The following is a 17,824-nucleotide window of genomic DNA, read 5'->3' as shown; positions in this document are numbered from 1 at the left end:
TTGTTTCCAAGACCTGTCGCTCCAGCCATCGTCGAATGCATACATGTTCCCAAATGACTTATAATTCTTCGGAAACGCCTCAGAGACACGGTGCGGCGGCTCTTGATTGAAATAATAATGGAATGATGATGCCGGAATGATGATTAAGATTATCATCACCGCTATAGAGACGAGATCCGATCCTATTCGGAACATCGGGGATGATGGAGCGCTGACAGGCTAACTGTGTGCCGCAAACTCGGGAATCCCAAGATTGGTTCCAGTCGTTCAGCCGGGCAGCCGGGACTTCATATCGAGCTCGAGATATAATCGTTTCGAAATGGAGGAATCTCATCGTGGGAATAATTCCGATTACAGCGGAAATATACGATGAATGCTGTTGGCGAACTCGTCGCAGACACATACTGGTATTATCGGCGGCGATAGAAGAAAATTCAGCGGATCCGCCGGGATCTCAGCAATCTCCACTGCTCTGTCCACGTACATACTCGGATTCGTAGGGACGGCAAGCTCCTGCGGGAAATCTCCACTCGGTTTGGAAACTATTCCGTTGCTAAGGTGGAATCAATTCTCCACCATGTCCGAACGTCGGAACGTGTGCTATTATGCAAATTATTATTCTGTGATTTAATGCTTCGTTACGTGTCAACTCCGCCGCTTTCGTAATCGATGGTTCCATGAGCGCCGAAACCGCCATCACGCAGATGCTGCTTTGAATTAAAAATCATCCATCCACACCCTTGCAGTGTGAAACGCCGCGTTGTTTGAATCGCGGCGATTTCTCGTATGGCGCGGAATAAGATTAAAAACGATCACGTCATCCGACCACGACAGTGAAAAAGCGTGATTCACCCTAGGCGGCTTTCGTCCACCACCTACGTTCCCGGAGCATCCGCCTGCTCATCCATTCGTGAGCGGGAAATTATTCCGTGCATAGGATGGATGATTCAACACTCATAGTCTTCTGAGCGTCTGTGAGGTCCCTTCGAATATGACCGACTAGAAAGAAATGCCTGCCGTTCGGACAACCATTAAACGTGCGCTACCACAGCCGTCGACTCGGGCGGTCAGATTAGGCCACGAATCGCCCCAAAGAACGTATCGAAGCCGACCGCTGCGGCGAAGACAATAGCCGTGCCCGTCCTCGGCGGTACGGCTCCGACGCTCCGGTCACCGCGAGCGTCTCCCAACAAAACGTGATCCACATAGAAAAAGACTGTTCCGCCTTGTTTGGAGAGAGCGACGCGAACCGACGAGTCCCCTCGAACAGCGAAATACGACATTGACAACGCGGCGCTCCGGGGAACTCATCGATGGTCCGCAACGACAGCATCTATAAGGAAGAGTCTGACAGCGAGCCTCGCGCCGCCTATTCCAGACTAGGGTCCTCCTCTTCGGGCACGACTCCGCGTCCACGGGATAACGCAGAAGATAAGGGAGGAGGCCTCGGTCACCTCCGGAAAATGAAGTCGATGACTCGGGTCGCGTCCACTTTGGGAATTCCTTGTCCAATGCTCTGACATTCGCAAGAGCTGGACCGCCGGAAAGGAGAGGAGTTGAATTTCTGTTGAGTGTCTCAGAGCAATAGTGAGCCCTCGCCCGGGGATGGGAGGAAAATAAAATTGAAAAAGAAAAAGAGAACGCGATGAGTGAAGTCACCAGGGATCCCGCACCCACGGGATCTAGCGCCAGAGTGGCAGACGCGATGGAGCAACGTCAGAATCAAGTGGAATGAGCCCCAATCTATCGGGCACTCGCTCCCTCGGCCAACCATAATGTCCCGTGTGCGCAGAAACAATCGAAGAGGGTTGGGTCCGACATTTCTAGCGATTGTTTTCTGCTGCACAGACCGAAAATCTGAGACATTACGATCAACGCAATGGTTGCTCTGACCATCCAGCATGTCGATCTGTCTAGCTTTGATCTTCGACATCTGTCATTTTATTGTTTACCATCAGAACGTAACGAGAGGAAAACAAAGGGAAGCTATAGAGAGAGAGGGCGCTGAACCCATCGGAGGAATAGAGGAGTGCTGTGCGGTATGAGAAATTCGAGCTGATTTTCTTTTAAAAAAAAAGGAATGATCTACGAGAACTCCAGCGGGTCGGAGCCCACAGCCATTGCAGGGATACTCAGACAGCAACGGCTGGGCTGGAGATTCGGGATCTTTCGCGAGCTCGCTCAGGGCAATGGATTGGAGCTATCTTCCGTAAGTTCAAGGCTTACTCGCCCGATTCGATAAGAACTCGTCGAGATCATCGATCAGAAGAGCGGAAGACTGACAGCGACCCAGGAATAACCCTCTTTATGAAAAACACGACGGAACTCGAATCGAATGGCCTCAGTGAGCCGGCTCCGCGGGTAGGCGCAACGCGGCGGACTTTCTTCATCGCGGCCAATCAGCTTCCTACCCCCGCCGGATGCCCAATGGTTTCGTCAGAGATTGCATTGCACGCATCGGAGGTATCGGAGCAATTTATCGAACGGATTCAATTCATCAAAAATGGGTCCGAAGGCGAGCGGATCTCTGCTTCTCGGAGCGAGAGCAAACTGCTCCGGACGCCAGCTTGCTGAAGCCGGTGCCGCTGAAATTCGCAGTAGCAGAATAAACCCACCCGAGAGGAGGGAGACGGAAGCGAGCGAGGAAACCCTAGCACATTCCTTCGGAAATCTCGTCCGGAACTTTCGACTCTCGTTCCTCCCGGCGTTATCTTGGAGTTCGACTTTCGAAACATTCCCGAAGCGAGATCTCGTGCGGCTCTCCCGATAATCCCTCCGTCTTCGGACGGCTCAGATATCCAACGTCTAGGAATGATCTGATACCGTTCAGATGGGATGAGACGAGAGGCTACCTTGGCGAGGAGTTTCCATGGGGAAACTCGGACGCACACGCCAGGATCCGCGCCGAGGAATCGACTCGCCGTTCGTTAGATTAACATCCCAGGAGACAAGAATGGCAGTTGGAATTGAAAACTTTAAGCTCTCGGGGCTCGCCAGTCGATGCGTTTATTGCTTCCTGCCGAAAGACACCTTCCTGACAGAAGCTCGGAGGGCGACAGAATTCCGAGATAATGCCGTCAGATGCTCCCGCTCAGGAGACCCGGGAGAAACCTGCAGAAGGCCCTCAGCTGATATTCGACCGATGGCACTGCCTCTCGACAGACTCTTGATGAGACATTTATATCCGACCGAGTCAATCCGTCCATCTGTCTGTTGATCCATCGGTCGTGTGCGGGTCATTGTTCCGCGCGGACCAGGAGAGCAGGGAGCCGACACCAAACAGGGAGAAAGATTACGCCGCTGATAGGCCCAGAGCCGAGTTCCGTAACGACCCTGTTGAGTCGTTCAATCAGACCCCTTGAGACACTGCCATCGCCCTCAACATCAGGAGGACCAACAACAACGACAACAATGAGGTAATGAAGTGATTCGACCGGCGTTTCGTGCAGCCCGAGTTCCTTTCCTCCCGTTTCTTCCTTTGTTCGAGTCGCTTTCTCTGCTTGTTTTTTCGTTTCGCTCAATCTTCCCCTCCCTCGGATAGCCCTCTCCTCGGAGCATTTAGATTCCCGTTTATCTCAATTCTCATTTGGCTCAATGGTCGCAAGGAGTTCAGGGTCGCCCTCAATTGAATGTTCGCCCTCATATCTCCCCGAATCGTCGAAAATTGAATCTGGTCCCGCGATTGGTCGGCAGGACCGTGGTCTATGGAGAGAAGTGCGGGACGGGCATCGAATGAATGTATGAATGAATGCAAGCGACGGGAGGTGAGCTCCGCTGAGAATCTCCACCGAAAAATGATGCCGCGCCTTTTGAAGAGAATGAATTAAATGAATCAAAGCCGTTGGCTTTTAGAGGTGACAGTATCAAAGCGGCTGACCGTCGATGGCTGACCACAGGATAACGCTCGTATAATAGGCTCTCGCCCCGTGCCGTTCCCCTGAGGACCGGCTTTCCAACGCGTTTGCCACCGTGTCAAGCTCCAATATCCACAAAGCCCGGCCGATATCGCGTCAAAGCCACCTCTTTCATATTTCATCAGGGACCACGGAGCTCCGTCGCCACAACATCGCTTCCTCCAGCCATACCGCAGGTCTCGCTTTCGCATGTCGAACTAAAGTCGCCGCCGCCGTCACCGCCGTTGCCGTCGCAACCCCTTCTCACTCAGAGCACTTTCCGCGACGACCTCCCTGAGATGCGCTTCTGAAAAGTTCAAGCTCCGCTGTTTGTATTTTGTAACGTCTTAGCCCGTATTACACATTCCATGCATCCTTGGAATTTTTTCCTCCTTGTTCCCGTCACGAACCACTCGGAGCTCGAAGCCCGTCGATCTGGGCCCCGATTCGTCGTGATTTTATCCCAAAGTTGATGCATCTTTGTCGTTATGCAAATGCAACTCGCGGTCCAGGTGTTCGGTATCGTCAACGGTGTCATGGTCGTCGACGTCGACGACGGCAGCAGCATATGTTTGTATGTAGTATGGCTCCGGTAGACAGGGCATGTTTTTCATTGCTCGGAACTATTATCATCGAGCCGCATAACCCGGACGCCTGTTATGTGGCTTTGAAGTCGTCCCAGCCGGAACCCCTTCCAATTCAGAATACAACATGTCACGCCGACAGCTCGGACCCTCAGCAGGTCATCGGTTCCTTCGGCGCTCAAAATTCATCTGCCCGAGAATCTCTCCCGGAGTCATCCGGAGTTCCGACTCGGAGCACATAGGCGACGGCATATGTACGCAGAGCAGACTTAAGACGAAGTTCAAGTCAGGAGCTAAATCATGTCACCGAGGAGGAGGAATGTGGCGTCGGATTCAAGGCAGATTGACTCTGCTCATTGGTCTGACAAGGCAGGCGTCCTGAATTGAAGACAGCTCTTGTACCGCTGACGACCGGGCCAAGTTTGTGGTCTCCTCCTGGCTTGAAAATAAATTGGAAAGTTCGCGGTCTGCAAAAGAGAGAATTTGAATTCTCTCGCTTTCCTGCGGTCGCCTCCGCAGCGCCAGCCGCACACCCACTTACGCACTTGCTTCACTCACAAGAGTAGGTCCTCCATATTGTACGAAGTCAGTGTGCGTTGCCGGCGAGGAACAAGGAAGGCGAGTAACTTCTTCCTGGGTGCTCATTCCATCCTGACGCTGAGAATATTCCGCTTCTCCATCTGTGCAGGTGGCAGCTACAGACGGAGCTGGAAACCTGCCAAGAGCACCCGGAACTTCATGCACGCTAGATACGTGCGTCTCGGTGCGTTGCGATGGGGGGACGAGTCGTCACCTCCTCTCAGTCAGAGACCTCACCTGTATGAAGATCCATTTCGAGGCTGGCTGGTATACAAATAGATGAATTCAGTCACCTAATTAATTTCCGGAGCTTCCGGGGATAATTTTTCCCCCTTCGTGATCGGAGGGCAGTTTGACGTCGATATCCGGCAGTCTTCGATGAGGCGGACGCATTAGCCGAGGTTATTCTAAACACCGTGCTTACGTCAGAGGCGACGGCTTCCGAGAACGGATTTTGCGGCCGCTTGCTCCAGCCTATGGGATATCGATACGAACATTATCCGGTCCTGCAAGGGGTCGTTTCTCGTCGCTCCACTGAGATGTCCCGACTTTTCCGGCGTGTTTCGATCGCACTCGGCGCGGTCACATCTGATTGTGGAAGCGATAAACGCCACGCGTGCATCCATACGCGGCGCGCTCTCCGGACGATACCTCCGGTGTGAGCCCTGTTGACTGGCGAGAGACGGCGAGCTGGGGAAAAAGCCTCAACTTTCTCCCAGTCACCTAGACTCCATTAGCGTTTCCGCAGTCTTCACACCGACGGAGCGACCCAACTCATCACTGTCAGGAGGTCGCTAATAGTGCGTTAATAGATTCTCCATTTGAATTGCTCCCAGAGAAAGACTTACAATGACCTGCTTGCCACCTGCTGTTCTCATCTTAATTCCTCAGTTACCGTCGCCGCACTTTCCCGCCTGTTTGAAAGGATATGGTCGCTCTCCCCAGATGTGACTGTGAGTGAAGGCTTTTCCTCGTCGACTGATATCTGATCTCCACGAATGGTCGTAATCACTCTTCCAATGATGCTTGACCGATCTCGAGCACTCCAATCGGTTCCATTCCGCGGATTCTACAGAGGTCTTCCAGATCGGACGGCTTCCATTCCAGTCTCGCCTCCTCGAGTCTGTTTCGCTGGACGCATCCTTCGCAAACGCGTTCGGCCACGCTGGAGTGCTGTCTTCGATTCCCGACGCTTAGGAAGAAGCAGCCGATCTCGAGCCGACCGCGAGCCATCCATTGCCGGAACAGCGAGCGATTTAATGGATCTTCGACGCATCGTTTTCGTGACATTTATTAGCGTCGCGGAAATTTGATGGACAGAATTCGAAAACTCCGAGACTAGGTCTCCGAAGTCGTCGTCCGTCCCATGCGTGACTCAACATCGCTCGACAATGCTAAGCCGCTTACCATCAAGTCCAAAACCATAACGCCCCCGTGCCCGCTGTTATTGCCGACGACATTGGGTTGGATAGGGTCTCCCCGGGGCTCGGTTCCGTTTTCGGATCCGCGTCAGACTCCCAGTGGTCCCACCGACCGTCCCTCCGTCCGACGGTCCGTCCGGCGAAAGCGGTAAAGAAGCTCGATGTCGACGATGCATCGACCCTTCGTCGCCGTGTCCTTAAGTCCGCTGGTATAGTGTCACTTAAGCGGATCTTTCTTCTCCGGGACGAGTGGTCGTCGTACGCCGGTCCTCTCGGTCGGCGGCCGATGTTTTCTGACCAGTCGTCCATACGCACTCTTCTTCCCGTCGTCACATACGGCCACGCAGGCGCTTGAGGAATGGGAGACTTTTGCTTCGCCAGCAACGATATCGGCGGTGGAAGATCCATGAAGGCTGCTCGGCCTGCCCGCCCGCCCGACGGCTGGCCTGAGGAAAAACAATGGGACGCTTCGAATGGATCGAGCTGAGACGGTGCCACCACTACCGCTGCTGTGTAGGAGCGCTCCTGCGAAGGGACCTCACCGCCGAGACACAGTCCTCGAACATAGTAATGCTCCGGTCATCTATCTGTTCCAACGCCCATTACTCGAATGCATTATGTATTGCAACGGGAGAAGGAGCCAAGCTAGTGAGCGACACCGACGGATACACAATCCGAATGGAGGGAAATCTCCTTGTCCAGATCAGGGGATCCGGTGCGGCCGACCGGCAGCAGCCGATTTCGCTTGACCCCGTTCTCCAGGCGACGTCCGACGCTGCGGAGGTCGGGCAACACTCCAATCTGGGCTCGAGTTAGAAAGCCATCGCGGCAAGTCCGTTCGGCTGCCCGTAGGCCGACGAGAATCGGGGTAATAGTCGCGAGGCTAAATATACCGAGTATGTTTGCCCCGACCGCGGTTTGTGGTGGCCGCCGGCCGTATGGCTCGTGGCGGAGGACTTCGGGAACTCGAGGCGACAAACTACAGGGGCCGCGACGCTGGGAACGGGCAGACAGACGGGCGGCCGACGGGTCGGCCACGCGGGCGGGCGGGCTGACCGACAAAGAAACGATCCGAGAGTGGCAAGAAGCGAAATTGAATATTTGCCGCCTTCTGACATCCATCCTGGAGACTGAGGGAGCTTGAGCGAAAACAGGGACAGGCTTGCCGTCCTTCACTAAGATCGATTACCGAGCCCGCCAGCCTTCTTTAGGAGCTCTCAGAGCCAGGCGGCGCGAGCCCGTCGTCGAATGAGTCTGAAGAAAGTGCAGAGTACGTCATGTTATGGTTCGCGACCTCCTGATAATTTCCCGGATACTTGCGCTTTCCTGATCTCGATACTCTGTCCGTATCCCTCACGGCTCCAAATCGATGATTCCTATCCAACGGAACGAATCGAAGACTCCGCGAGCGGGACGGATGTGACAAGTGGACGCCTGACTCGGCAGGTATAATTGAGATATTGAGAAGTCAAGAACAAACGAATTTTTTTTCTTTCCTCCCCAGGACGAACAAGAACGAGGAGAGGAGTACTATTGGTACCTATGTGTGTTCTCCGTTCGGGACCCACTCAGCTGACAGTCCCGGAATGAGAGAGAGGTTCTGAAGAAAAGGCTAGGAGAAAGGTTTCAATTTTCTCCCCTTGTCATGGCCGTGTAAGGACTCGACCGATTCACGGTTCAGAACTCGTTGAACTCTGCAGTGGCAGAAATACGGAAGTCATCCCTTCAAGCGTAGGTTTTAAGCGCTATGAATGAACGAATCAAATAATTGTTTTCGGACCATGGGCCGTCCTCTGTCTCCCTACCTACGAACCACTTCATGGCGGTCGCTCGGCTCGACAGAGCCCTTGATACCTCTGCTTTGCTCTGAGGAACACCTGTTCGTAACGATCGGCGGCACAGTGATTGTGGCATCGCATACTTCTCATCGGCCAGCTCCCCGAAGCTCACCATTCCCAGATAGTAAGTGGGAACATTCCCCCTATCGGGGAGCGCAAGCAATTTCGATGCGAGGTGCGGCTATGAGGACGCGTCAAACGGTCTGCGAGCGAGCAACCAACCACACGTGTGAGCACGAGAACGGATGCAATCAGCCTCCTCCTAATTGCCTCGCATTCCTCAGCACGTAAAACGTCTACGCAGCGAAGTGGCTGGGCTGTCGCCGCGCTCGACGGCAGCTGGATCTTTTCACGCGCGGGCTCGCAGCCTCGCTCAAGACGAGTGAGAAGGGATACAAGTTTTCTAAAACGATTGCATCGCCCTATATCCGCAAAGTCTTCGGGTCCGCCATCCGTCGGAAGTTCCAACTCGAAGACTAAACGAAATGTTGGGCCGCTCTCCTCTCTCTCTCTCTTCGAAGCATGACGCATGACCCATTGATCTGCAGCTCTCCTCCATCCCGTCATCCGTTCGGATAGGTTTCTCGCGAGTGCATTCTGAGACGAGTCCCGAGAAAAACTGGGTAGATGAAACGCTCGCCCATCGACCCAGTCAGCGGAACAACGCTTGCGAACGCAAAACAGCTGGGGGCAGCAGTCTGAACAGGATCATCATATCAGAAAAGCGGAGAACGGTGGGACGCAGGAACGCGCAGTCAGAGATACATACAAACAAGATTAATTGAAGCTTCTGCCTCGAGGTCATATTCGTCTTTCCCGTCTCTCCAACGTTTGAAGGACGACCCGTCGCTCGGAAAACATCACTCGTCGCAGAGGAACGCGGGCTTTATTTTCACTTTCATTCTCCCTCACCCTTTCTCCACTGGTCGTCGTCGTCGGCTCCACTCGCTTCTGTTCTCCGTCTTACTCGGCGCGGCGACGGTGACGACAACGGCGAATCCTTTGACCGTCCTTCGGGTCCAAAGCCGTGAAGGATCTCCCTCCTGAGCATCCTCGCTCAGGCACCGAGCTCGTAACGAAGCTCCTCGCTTATCATGGCCTTGCGACTCCCGAGAGCGAGCTAATTGACCACTTTGCATGACAACAGGACGCTACAAGACGCGGGAATCCTCTTTGCTGAACACACGCAGCCGAACCGTCTCGGAATTTTCTTGCTCAGCCTTCCTTGAAGTCCGGTGCGCATTTCGACAACGCAATTTTCCGCCTACACGACTACCCCGTCAATTCAAATCGTAGCTCAGACCGTCTGCTCGGGCCGAGGAATGAGAATCCTCTTCAAATTGTCTACCGTCGAAGTCGATTATGCTCTCCCATCTTTGCACGACTTCACATGGAGACGACAGCGTAGACGACAACCAGTCTCAGAGGGAAATCCTCGTCCCGAGAAGGAAGAGAAGTCTCGACATGAAGCAGCGAGCAGACAGAAAGATGGAGATGGAAAAGTCGGTCGTAAGTTTGACTGTTTCACTGCAGCAACTTTGATCGCTCCGATCCGAGTCGAAAAATTTACATACGGAGTAAAGAAACGACAGCGGCGGCATCAATTTCGCTAAGTGCCTAAATAATCTCCCCCTCCAGCCCCGGACTCCCCCTCCCCCATCCGTTCCTTGTTCCTGAGGCTCGTGGTCTCACTTTGAGATCCGATATGACCGTGTTTGCTATCCATAGCAACTCCTGCTTCCGATTCCCTGGCCCGAACGTCGTGTAGCTCCCCCTCCGTTAGAATTTTTTGCCTTGACCTCATCTGCTCATCTGGATCCCGCATCTCCCTTGCCCCACCTCTCTTCGGTACCAGAATGCATCTCACTCGGTGAGTGATGCAGATGAAGCTCCGAGACTTCTGTGAGAAAGAAGGAATCAGCGGAACCGTCAGGGAAGATTGATCTAGGCAACAGGACGGAAAGGCTGATTCTTGTCGGGTTCGAGCGAATTCCCCGAGTATTTCATCCTGGATGAGTATCGTCGATTTAGGTCGGGGGCTCTGTGATTACAGGCAGCGACCCCATCCACGGATTCCCATATTTACCTGAGAAGAAGCAGAGCGTCTGTCAGTGTCAAATGGCCTCTATGTATACGTGGAACCTCACGGAAGGCGATGCGCCGAGATTTCGAACATCACCTATCGGTTTCTCCCACCTAGCGGTTTCCAGATTCGGCGACCCCGATGATAATAATCGGTCCGCCATCGCTTCCATTCTCGAAATCCGCGGCCACATACACGTTCCCATCCCTTATGGGAATCTTAGAACGCGGGAAGCTCACGGTTCCCCCGAGTGAACGAAATCGAGGGATAGGTGGAGCATCGCTCCCTACGAAGATGAACATTGGGCGAAATAGTCAGGTCCGAGACGGGCGGAAGAAGCTGCGGGGTCGTCGCCGGAACCCGGCATCACCAGCTCTGAATGGCTTCAATTAGAGATTCCAGTTCAGCGGTGAACAATAATGAAGCTTGCCGTTCTCGTGGCAACGCGAAGAGCGACAAGATAAGCATTCAATGCGAGCTTTTTCATTAGCTCATTCTGATTCAGTGATCGTCGATCTATCCGGCGGATAAGATGTTGCTGAAGCAGCTTTCGCACACCTGCTTCGAGATTATTAGCGGAACAGTCGCTGAGATTGCACGACCTCTGTGCAAGAGCTCGAAAAGGCGAACTCGAGAGCGAGTGAGAGGTCGAGTCGAACGCGTGGGACCGTGTACCTGTGTGAGAATGAGGTCTCTCGCCCCGACCGTCTATCCATTCCAGTCAGGGGAACAAGTTCCTTCCGCTGGAAGAGTGCCCGCAGAAATCTTCGGGATCATCGGAATTCTCGTTCCCTGTGAAGTCCGTGTTGGAAAGGAAGCCTCGTGCGGAGCTTTTCTCGGGAATCTACCTCCTCGCGCCTACGTCTCATCCGACGCTACCGCACTCGATCCCCGCAACGGCATAGCTCAAGGTATTCTTCGCCGCCAGACGTGATCCTCTGCGCGTGCAATGTTCGAAATCGCCCCCTCTTCCTCCCCATCTGTGGCCTGGTAAGCAGACTTGGAGGCCCAACCTTGCGAGAGGCACCGCAATCACCGAACGCTTCCTGCACCGCGACGCCTCGCGATTCGTGCCGCAGTCTGCCGTGCAGAGCGGCCTCCATTGGATGCCCTGTTCCGCGGATAGCGTGAGTGGCGATGACTGAGCTCTCCACGAATGCGGGAACGCCAAGGACGGCGGCACGGAGGGGAGCAATCCCGCTCGGACGACGACGGATGCTGACGTCGCTCGGTGATCATTGCAGGAAGCAATTAAGGACTAATGCAATAATCAGGACATCCCCGAAGGCTCCTCCGAGCAGACAGACCGGCTAGTTGGCAGCCTTGGCCGATCTACACAGATCTACGTCTACTCGGTCCTTTTCCGTTGCTGTCATCGCCGTCCCGGATCCCTGTTGACGTCGACTGCTCGAAGACAGTTTCAGGCAGCAGAGTTCCTCCGACGAGATTATCACTCTGCTATTAATATGTATCACCGGCAACGTGAATCGGCGGCTCGGGGGAGCGCTTGAAAATACGTTGCTCCCGCAAGCCTCTCCTGACGGAGCGTAGGTCTGGTGCGAGATGGGGAAAGGCGAGCGTCCCCTGAACAACTCCGAACATTCTTCTTTTACCGCAGGTCGATGGATTTGTCCCGAGTTTTGATTTTCCCCGGCGCTCGTCGAAGATCCTCATCCGTTTTTTTCCTCTGAAATTACCAACGAATGGTCTCCGCATCGTCGGATCCAAGGAGTCGATGGGATACGCCAACTTTGTAGCACAGTTACGCCGCTGTGGAGGACCATGATTATGCGAAACGGAAGCTCGCTCCGGGACTCAAAACGACCGTGAAGCTGTGGCGCTCTCTCACTGGCTGAGTTTCTCCACCACTCCGTCTGTGGATTTCATTAGCAAAAGCAGTTCGACGGTTCCCAATGGAACCCCGAGTCGTCGAGCGCCCCGTCTGTCTGGCTGGCTGACTGACTGGCTGGCTAGCTAACCAGCCAACCAAGCAACCAGTCGAACTCGACGGATCAACAGAGCGACTGCATGGCGGGATCGAGCGGGCAAAAGCCAGGCGTTACTGGCCCATTCGACTAAGTTGACTGTTTAGCTCGCGAGACAGTCCGGGTATGTCGTAGGCAAATTGACAATGGAGCTGCTCTGGAGCGACAACAATTGGGGCCGGAGCGTTATGCGCCGCACTCCTCACATCGCCCTCGGCCATGTGCTCGGAAAACCAACAATTAGAGCGCAGACTGAGCAGAAAGACCGGGGGGAACCAGACGTGGCCGCAAAAGAAAATGAGCGAGATGGGAATTCGAGACTCGTTGTCAACTCGCGCTGAGGACCCACTCACTACTGATCCGGCATCCCAAGACGAGCGGACTTTCGCTCTTCGGAGGATCGTCATCCAGACGATTCGGAGTGCGGCTCGTGCTTGTGGGTTTCCCGCAGCCAGCCAAGTATTGCCTCTTACTCTTAATGATAGGGGGCTTCCGCCATCAAGCCAGAAGGAGAAAATAAGTAACTTCTCCGATATGGAGAAACGTTCTTCTGGTCAGACGCAATCGAGATGCCCCGCCGTCTCTGAATTGAGGCAGAGATGACGGCGCGAACGGCAACGGTTCGCGTGTTGCGCAAGTTCCGTAGACGCTGGGATTTTTTCCCGCAGCCGACGAAGTCTGGTTCCACATAGTTGCTCCTCTTGTTCCATCCGCGCAGCTCTCGAATGTCTGGACGAATGGAGAGTTTGCTGCTTCGGGTGGAAGCGAGCGTAAAAAAATCCATCACGACGCTGGCTCCATAAATTCGGTACTCCCTCGGTTTCATTCTCTGCTCTGGTGGCACACAAGCGGGCGCATGTTTTCATATTTATGTCGGACTTAGTATTGCTCGGCAGGCTCTCGGTCTTCTCGCTTGATTCGTCGGTCGGCGGAGTGTCCCTTAAATGAAAGCATTTCAGAGCGGGAAGGGCAACCGTACGGCGCGAGGAACAACGAGTTTGCATGAGACCGCGTTCGCGCTCTAAGGGTGCGTCGTGGAGTTCTAGAGATCGGTCGCGGACTCGTCCCAGCCTTCTGAGATTCTCGAAAGTTAGGATGAGATTTTGGAGCGCAAGGTTTTCCGGGATTCCTTGGAGGAAGAATCTGCGACGCCAGAGGCGACGCGAACCGGAAATCTTCATATCTTTGAGAAGTCCAGTGAGTAGGTATAGAAATAGCGGCACAGAGCTCAGGGGCAGGATCTCATGGAAAATCACGCTCGTGGGGAATATGAAAAACAAAAAATTAGGATATCTTGTTCTCCACCATCGCGTGAGTAAGGACCACTAGTCTAATGACCGGCTCCCGAGCCTGACGTGTCCTCGCACAAGAGGACCTAGAAGGAAAGCGCGACGACGAGGCCTGATGAGCGCTGACATCAGTCACGCTCACCATGTGGAACAGATCAGATACATTTAAACATCATTCTCAAGGCAGAAACCTCGACGATAGCCTCGATGGGCGAGGGTTCAAGACTTCATCAGGAACCCGGCAAGAAAAGGAATGTCCGCGATTCGAGTCTATGAACGATGCTCTGGACGGACGGACGGACGTACAACGAAGCATCGAGAGCAAAGTCTGCAACCGTTGGATGGAATATCTGTGAACGAAGCCAGCATCCGTTTTAGCAGCAGGCGCTTTAAATTCGAACAGCTTCGCCGCACGGTCGCTTCACACGCGCGGACAAGGAGGCACGGAGACAGGACGTCAGGACTTCAGGTTAAGGCACCGCGTCGTCGTGCCGTTTCCATAATTAATGGAAATCAGCTTTTTCCATCTTTAAAGTCGTGCTCGATTTGCATGCTGGCCAGAGTCCTTAGCGATTCCGGCGCCCGCATTCAGCATACAACCACTTTGAACTTATATATTCTCCCGACGAATTATTCGGGGACTCCTGACTGACTTGCGACCACCTATTCTCCGAATCCCTGGCGCTCGTCAGGAATTTAAGAGTGGGCGGCTTCTTGAACATCGCTTCCGACTCATTGTGACTTCATCCGCCTTTCCGTCGAGTCGTCGCGAGCAAAAGCTTCGCCACAAAACAAGCTTAAAACCATGAGTGCTTAATTTGTCCGACATGGGACCGCGATTCTCTCCCAGGCGTCTGCCCGCTCCATCTACGCCGGCACGAGGCCCCGGTCCACCAAGGCCTTGCTCGTGTTCGTCCCGTCCGCTTTCCGGAATCGTACGCGATTAGCAGCTCCGATGTTTAATCCATACATGAGACGCATTGTTTCCTGAGCTCTGGAGCATGATTAGATGATTACACAGCAGGCAAAATGACTGTCTCGGATCGTAATTATCCTCGAAAATCCTCTCCCACACAGCGTCCGGCCGTTTCTTCCAGGAGGCGGCGCAAACGCTGCGGTGGTTTCTGACTCGGGCCGGATTCCAGGCTTGAGGCTGAGCTTACGTTTCTCGGGGCAGGCACTTGCGCTGTCCGAGTCGTTCCGTCCGCTTTCGCCACGTGGTGCAGAGCCTTCACCACTCCGCAGGACACGTATACTCCGACGCACGTGGATATCTTTTCCCTATCCCCTCTAAGGACGTTTCCCCATAAGGCAGGCGGCCAGACAAGCCGATGTGGTGGAGGTAATGCACTCGGGCGTCGCTTAATCCTACGCAAACTCCTGATCTTGGTCGTGGTTCTATATCCGTCCGCGTGCCCCGAGCACATGCGCCGACGGTACGAAAAGCCGACGATGGGTTTGATGGAGCCGCTGTGGGGAGCTCCGAATATTTTTTTCCTCCAGCTAATCATGAACGTTTAAAGTTCCCCCGCATTGTTGAGCCTCAAAATCCACGCTGAGAGCTTAATCGAGCTTTCATTGAGGGGCAAGTAGGGGAGACTGTTCCCCCCTAAAGCGTAATTCTCATTAGTGAGCCCATACCACAAAAATCTCTGGAAACCGAATAGAATTCGACCGAGTTGAGCTCAAGTTCAAAATCAGCGGAGACTCTGCACTCTCATTGCGGTCCCCCCTGTCGCATTCCTCTGCCGATGAATCCCGGACAAAGCATTTATGTTATTATCGTTCCCACGAGCAGTAAGCAGGGTGTGAGTGTGAGGCAGTAAGCAAATCGATCTGGTTTGAAGTTTGTGTTGTTAATGAAGTTGCCTCATGGAGCCTCGACCGAATAATCGAATATTAGCTCGGCACTCTCTGTCGGAACTTGCGTCACTCTCGGCTTTTACCAAGCTCTTCCACCGACGTACGGGAGCGGTCCGTTTTCCATCGAATACTCGCGCTCCGGCCTCCAGGAGCAGAGGGATGAATCACATCGAGGTTCTCGAAAACTCTACCGATAGTGTGTAGGCCATTACTCGGAGCGAAAATCCCCTCCCTGCCCGGTGATTTCATTTCTTTTGACCAGTTTTTTTTTGTTTCCGCTGCGCTGTGTTCCTCTCTAGTGGCGAGGATCTACATACATACGGTCATTACTCTCTTGTTGCCCATCTGTGCAGAGAAAATCTGATGAGGGAACGACGGGAAGAACAAGTGAAGGAGATAGCGAATCCCTGCGACGCTTCCGGTGTTCGCCTCCGTGGTATTTTGACCGAAGCGATCGCGGCGGAGCTTCTCAGAATTTCCCAGAACATCTCGGATCTTCAATTCACATCCTCCCGCTTCTCCCCCTCGCATGTCGATGTCTTGCATGCCAGTAGCGCCCGCTGCTCGAAAGGAGAAACTTCGCTTAGTTTCTCGTGACTTAGTGGCTGAACTGGTCACGTCATTCTCGTGGGTGGACGATAACATTATTGCTGCTACGACGGCCGTCGTTGTTGCTGCTGCTGCTCAGAACGTCGCTGTCCAGATTTTATAACAAGCCGGCTTTCGACCAAGACCAGCTGCCGTTTTTCGCTTCCTTTTTGTCTTTCCCGCCTTCTGGATCCGCTTCTCATATTTTCGGAGCTCTTCCTACATCACTTTTCCTCGGAAGGATTTGTCAATAGTAAATATCGGGATCCATCCCCCAGGGAATTGTCAGAGAAACGTCCTTTGTGCATGGATTCCTAAATCTTCGCCGGACTACACTGAATCGTCCTGGGGAAGTCGAGCCTTCAATTCAGCTCTGAGGGTCATCCAGATATGTAATCCGACCGGTTCCGCGTCCGTGACAATCCGGAATTCATGCTTGTTCAGAGGGCGATTTTCAGTAGGGAACAACTCACCTGAAAGCAAGGAACAGACGAGTCAGAATGGCGCTTTCATGTCCTGGATCATTGCTCTCCTCTCGATTCTGAGGGAACGAGTTTCCTGACCACACCCCGTTTTCCGTTTCGTCCCTGTCCGATTGCCAATTATTCGCCCTGCCCCTCGGTAGAACTGGGTTCTCACAATTGAACCATTCCGGATGCAGAACCGCATGCTTGAGCTCATCATCAAGAGGAATGAGATCCGGAATCAAGACGAGCGGAGACTTCCTAGCCGTTTCTAGCTGATGAAGGTGAAGAAGTTGCCGCTCCAACACGCGGCTCGCTAGCCCGCAGCCGATTCGGCAAAAACCGCCCAAATTCCAAAACCGTTAATGCGATCTAAGGTGCTTCCCATGGGGTGAAAACCGCTGACTTTACCAAAAATCTCATTGACCGTGTTTTTGTCTATTTGCTCGAGTGCCCTTGACCGAGTTGACGGTGGTCGGTCCTCCTCTTCCTCTCGCTACGAGTCTCGATCAGAATTTCTGGAAGTCGGATTCCGTTTTTTCTCTTCTCCATACCGTTGTTGTTTTGCTTTCTTCTCGGACTTCACCGTTTTCTGTCGACGGCGACGGGCCTCTTTCGCGCGGGGTCGTTCAACCCGCGTCTTCAGCTGTGTGCGGTTCCCCTGTGCTTTTCTGTGCCCGACTCCGTGTGTGAGTGTTTGTCTGGGACAAGCGAATTCGAACGCGTATTGTGTCTGGTGCAACAGCCGGCTTCGCTAGCTCGACCGCGCACGCTTGAGAAACGCCATTGTACAAAGTCGCCTCCAGACGAACATCCCCTTTCTCCACGGTACGGATAGCGGCGGCAACCGCAGCTCTGGTCGCGTTGACGTGATTGTCAAGTCACGCTACGACCGACCCTGGTACGGTCGGTGTGTATGTCAGAGATTTAAATCGCGATCGGAGGACTTTTGTCTTCGTCTGTACGCAAAGGATTCTATAGCGGCGGGTAGAGTACGAGCTCGGACCGCGGTCTGGATTTCTAGTTCGAGCATGGAAGGTGCATGAGGGAGGTCATGGCTGGTAGCGCACGGATGATTCATGGGCACCCTTGTCAGCTACTTCAGTCGGAACTTTTACCGAGAAGCTCCGGGAGAACGCGAGTAAAAAGACACAAGAGAGCTCGGCGCCGTCAAGGTCATCAGGGGGGATTAGGTCGAACTAAGCCCATCTCCGCCGAGTCAGACTCTGAGCCCAGC

The sequence above is a fragment of the Galendromus occidentalis genome, unplaced genomic scaffold (genome assembly GCF_000255335.2).
Source record: "Galendromus occidentalis unplaced genomic scaffold, Mocc_1.1 scf7180000077450, whole genome shotgun sequence".
In the NCBI taxonomy this organism is placed as follows: Eukaryota; Metazoa; Arthropoda; class Arachnida; order Mesostigmata; family Phytoseiidae; genus Galendromus; species Galendromus occidentalis.
This window is presented reverse-complemented; position numbering follows the sequence as displayed.